The sequence below is a fragment of the Helianthus annuus genome, chromosome 13 (assembly GCF_002127325.2).
Source record: "Helianthus annuus cultivar XRQ/B chromosome 13, HanXRQr2.0-SUNRISE, whole genome shotgun sequence".
NCBI classification, from domain to species: domain Eukaryota; kingdom Viridiplantae; phylum Streptophyta; class Magnoliopsida; order Asterales; family Asteraceae; genus Helianthus; species Helianthus annuus.
The window spans coordinates 122,315,652-122,321,651 of record NC_035445.2 but is presented as its reverse complement, the minus strand read 5'-3'; positions in this window follow the sequence as shown (position 1 = coordinate 122,321,651).

Genomic DNA, 6,000 nt, shown 5'->3' with positions numbered 1-6,000 from the left:
AAATGTTCTTGTATAAACCATTGTCATATGTTTAAAAGTCCAAAATGTAGTCATGTAGTCATGTATGTGTTACAAACGTTATGTATGTTAAGTAAAATGTGTTCACTTAAACCAAATGTATAAATGTACAAAACAAAGTATTTTGAGTATATCAAAAAGTTATGTTTTGCAAAGTAAAAGCATGTTTTAATGATACAAACATTTATGTGTTAAGTTAACGCATACATTCAAGCCTTGAGACAGACGGATAACCCTAAGTAAAGGTTATCAAAAGAATGTTATCAGATTCAGTCATTCCTTTCACCCAAACAAACCTAGGATGTCAGGAACGGGATTTGTCAAGTCCTATGGTACCATTACTTACTACCGAGCGGCGTAGCTAATGTTAATGAATGTATATAAGTCTCGTTTGTGCAAACCAAATGTTATACCAAATGTAAACATGTTATATGAAAACAATGTACTAAGTATGCTAAGTTAACATACAAAGCAGAAAAGTCATGTAAATCAATGTGCTAGCATGCTAAGTTAACATACATAGCAAAACAATGTAATGAAATCATGTACTATAAGTGTACTAAAGAACATAGCAACATATGATGTGAAAACAAGAAATCACGAAAGTAACAAGTAGGCACATGTGTTTCACCCCAAAATGTTTGAAAAACAGTAAAAGAGGGGACTATGTACTCACTTGAGATTGCCCAATAGACTTTAGATATCCACCAAGCAAGCTAGAAGATCACGGATTCAAACGGCACCTAATATAGGTATCTACATTAATAAACGAACCTATCGAAGGATCGGGTAGTACGAGGGTTTGTAAACCAAATAAGTGTGGGAACTTATGTAATATGGTTTAACAAAGCCTATATACTAAAACGAAACCTATCCTAAGTGCTTTTGACCCGTTACGACCCGTTTAGGTAGCTTATGCTACTTTAACGCGTCGTTCGCGTAAAACGCGTTTGGACCGCCTAACTAGTCCTATGACAAGTGAAATATGCCTTAACATGTTTAATATTGTTGCTAAATCAGTTTAGATGTCAAAAGTTACGTTACATAGGCTTAAAATGAATTTTAGCGTGAAAAGGGCATTTTGGTAATTTACCTAAGGCATAAGAACTACTCATCGTACAACTACTTAAACGATGTGACCATAAGGTATAACCTCGGAAGGTTATTCCTTATACAACTATGGTCACCTAAAGTGTTTGGTCGGATCCTAATGATCGACCAAATGGGTCGGGTTCGAAAGCATAAGCGATTGTTTAGATCGCTTACCTTTACGACCCTAGACAAGGACAAATCTAAAAGTGACAAGCTAAACATGCTAGAACATGTTTAGTTAAGTTAGAAAACAGGTTTGGTATTAAAACAAACGGTTTTAATACCCTAGAGTAGTTTGGTTACAAAGTGCGTGAGAAAATGCATTTTGGCCGAAACTACGACTCGTCACTGAGCCTAGATAACCTGGTAATCAGTAGGTATAGTCACTAGGGACTATAACCATCGTGATTACGCTCACGTTATGAAGTTCAAATGAACTTCGCGTTGACCATAAACTGGTCAATGCAGAAAGTCAAACGCAGTTTGACTTTAACGCTAAAATGAACGAAAAACACGAAAGAATACTTACAAAAGGACCCCGCAAGATTTGACCCGATTCACTCTCAGGTAGGAAGCATATACTTCCACTTAGAGAGTTTTGAATCAGATCAAATGTGAGGAAAAGAGTGAAATGGGTTGGGTTTATATAGGCATGGCACAACCGTTAGGATCGTTCGTCAAGAAACGTGCTTCGATCTAGGCCGTCCATGTGTACCCCTTGTTTTGGAAAACCATTAGAGCCCATAGATTCAGTCCATTGTTTGAGAAATACCATTTGCAAGTGGTTTTGGAGTGCATAACAGCTGTTAACAGTTGTTTACAGCAATTCTGCACATCTGGGAGGGCCTCGCGCTCCGCGTAAACATGTGCAAGGCCTTACACGGGCAGCCTGGGAAACACAGATCAGCAACAAGTTTGCAGTTTGACAGTTTCAGTCCCTGAATGTGTTTAAAGCCATTTCCGACATGTTTAAGGCCCGTCAAGCCAACTTTAAGGTCCTAAAATGATGCTTAAACATTGTGGACATGAAACATGCTTAAAAATATGCCGGATGTCGGTTCGTTTGGTCGTACGATCGCGATGTTTGCTTAATTACGACGGAATGCGCATAAGCGCGAAAAACGATCCAAATTACGCGATGAATGGATTTTTCTTATGCCAAACACTAAAATAAAATATTTTAAAGCTTACATAAATTTATGGATGTCCGGATGTATTCAGAACGTAGGTTATGCGCGAAAATGCAAACTTATGCAATTTTTGACGCTTTTAGTCCCTGAATGAGCATAAAGTTTATTTTAGCACACCAAACCCCTCAAAGCCTATTTCTAAGCTATGTAAAGGATATTTAGGGTGTGTTTAACTTATGACCATGTTCTGGAATGTTCGTCACAGTTCAGATTGGCATACTTTCGCAGTTTGTCAATTTTAGTCCCTGTAAGCGAATTAACTTGATTTTGCCATACCAAAGCCTTCAAAACTTATTTCTAAGTTATGTAAAGGTTATTTAAGGTATGTTAAGCATAAATTGACGTTCTGGAGTATTTGTCGCGTTAAAATGATTACGTTTACGCACCAGTTTGCCTATAATTCTCCAGAAAGCGATATAGAGTTTAAAATCGAATAAAAACCAAAACATGAAAAACATCAAACATAAAAAAACAAATATTGGGATCAAATAACTTTATTTAATTGATAACTGAATTGTTTACAATGATTACAAGCACAGATGTCACAATAACCAGTAATGTCAGCACCTTCCATGGTCAAGTGCCAGAACTCAGTCTCTAACCTTTGAAGTTCAGCACGAGAGCAATACTTTTGTAACACCTCAAAATTTTGTGTCCAATAATGTGTTAACACGTGTCATGAGTTACACGTGGCATTAAATATTAAATAAAGGACTAAAGTTGACAAACCTTGAAAGTATGTAAACTCGAGGGTTATAAATGTCAACGAAGGGTATATATACTGTATAGTAACCCTAAATGATGCTCCTACCTTCAAACGAATAAATCATGGATCGTACGGAGCAAAACACGGGAGAAAGTGAGAGATTACAAGCTACAGGGGTTAATTGTGTCAACATGTTTAATTTATACCTCTGAGTGACCCTTTGACAAACCCGAGGCTTTGTAACAGTAAAATACGCTCACTACAATATACTATGTAAATCTCGCGAAGTTCCGTTTTAAAACGAGAAAGTTATGATCAAATTCGTATGAGAGGGGTTAAAAGCGTCAACAATAAAAGTTAAGGCTTTTCGGATAGTAATTAAACTAACCGGGGACTTAACAGTGCGGGTAAAAGGCACGAGGCCCTTAACGGTAAATAATCGAGGGCCAAATCGCAAAGTTAACCCTTCGAAACCGAAAGGTCAGGCTAATCATTACAAAAGATTTGAAAATCTTGATAATTAACCCTCAGGCGGGCCGCGTTGAGTATAAGGTAGAGCTAATGCGGGCCGCGCGCCAGTTGAAGATCTGTTTTCTGACATTAGGATTCATGCGGCCCGCGTGCATGTTGCTGAATCCTAATGCGAGCCGCGTACGAGTCCCAGATGCAGAAACTTTGGACAGATTCAATGATTTAGCTTGTGAACGATCTTGTGAGCAATTAATGAAGCATGGGCGCCCTCTACATGACCCCTAGCACCCAGGGCCACCTGCTGAACATCCATGATGCCTTGTAGGTTGAGTTGTAATGATCCTATGCCAAGTTTTTTACTATAAAAGGACATACATTGTGCATAAGTGAAACACACCTCAAAACCTGCCTTCTGATCATTTCCGGAGCTCTCAAGCATTCCTCTATCATTCTTAGTCGTGCACCAAGCTTCTGTAAGTTGCCTAACCCTTTGTGGTTTCGTTTTTCCATAGTTTTAGCCTAAAAGTCAATCCGTCGTAATTAACGATTGACTTTGCGATAAATCACGAATGGTCCAGTGATTTGTCAAATCAAAGATAGTTATATGATGGTAATCATGTGGGCATTAAACCCCTAAAAGGGCACCCTCTGATTCCCACTCTAACTAGTCCGAATGTCGAGTCAAATATGCTTAGAAAAAGTCAACAGAAATGTCATTTTGCGATTTCTTGCATAATCTGTAATGTAGATGATATGTAACCTGTTTGAACACTCATAAAACATGATAATAAGTATATAAACTAGTCTAAGCTTGTTTGATCCGACCATTTTCTGTTTTGACCCGGTTCGGAGCCGAAAGTCGCAAAAGTTTGACTTTTGCATTGACTTCAGTTCTGACCCGTTAAAGTTTGATTTAGATATTGTAACACCCTCAAATTCCACATGCGGAGTATTACCGCGAGGCGTGTGACGACCAGGATCTTAGCCACTAATTATTTTGAACGGATTATTTGATGTTATAAATGTTAGCATAATTAGCGACCTAATTTAAATTTTTCAAAGCATTGTTTAAGTTCACAGCGGAAAGGGGAAGAAACCACATCATAATTGAAACCACAAGTTTATTAACATGTTACTTACGAACCACGCACTCCATCCGATTGCAACGTCCGTCCAAAGCTGTATCGAGCAACCTGCAAAGCATGCAGTAGAGTGTCAACATAATGTTGGCGAGTTCACGTGTTTGCAGTTTTCCAGTTTTAATTCCAAAAACTTGTTTTAACCAGTTAATTTACCCGTTTATACATGCCATGGGGAGCTACCCCATAAGTAAGCGACTAAACTGTTTTTCCAATACCGAACACTAGGTAACCGTTGCGTTTCCGCAGGATGCCCCGATGTCAATGTTCTATCATCATTGACGGATGCCTGAGTACATTAGTTCACGACCGATCCCATACCATGGCACGGTGTGAGGTTGGTAAGACCTAAATAGCGCTATCAACTAATAACCCGTTCGCCTGGCCCCGGCGACTAATCGGTATTATGTAGTAGGGACTTAAGTGATAGAGTTTCGTTTAGTGTCGCTCGTTGCATTTCCGTATAAACATTAATTAACTAAAAGTTCTCAGTAACAAGGGAAAAAAGTAAGTTCGTATCCCTCACCGGGGATAATGTTGTTACCCGTATCCCACACAAGGAGATAGAAATACCGCATCCCTCATAAGGAGATAGTAAGCAATTCCAAACCAGGAAAAGTTGTTTCGTTCCGTTTCCCAACCACCGGGAATGCATGCTTTAAGTAAAAAGTAGTGAACTCACCTTTGCTTTGCTCGGTAGTTAATTTACTTGTGTTACATTGGTCAACCATACCCTATTATGGTTTATAAATATTTATTAGGTTCGTGTGCAAGTAAATGTCTCATACAAATACACGTATCCAACACATAGCACGTAAGTCATACTAGCATATACGTTATTGGGCCTATCCTAGCATGCAAACAGTTAAACAGTAACAGTTAAACATTAACAGTGGCACGTAGTACAAAACATCAGTTTGTGCGGCCCAATAACTAAGTAGAGTGGTCCAGTCGAAACCGGGTGGTCTCGACTCGAGAACAAGAGGCCTCGAGTCGCAACCATGAAGTTCCGAGTCGCAACCAGACGGTCTTGAGTTGTGCATGACTGAGTCGCAACTTTAGAAGTCTCGAGTCGAGATCGGGAGATCTCGAGTCGTAACCGAGCTGGTCTCGACTACTGGAGCGTGTTGTTTGGTTTCGAGTTTTCATATAATGGTCTCGAGTCGCAACCCTACGGCCTCGACTCGCAACCACCACCGATGCTTCTAGACCCCCTATCCAATATGGTACTATCCAACCAGATTTCATAAGCATGTACTAGCCAATCAAATTTTATAAACATGTTTTATTGTCTAAATACTTACTCAAATGGATTAAAACATAGCATTTCAAATATTCATACCACCTTCAACCGTTCATCATAAAGAGAGCATACAAATCAGTA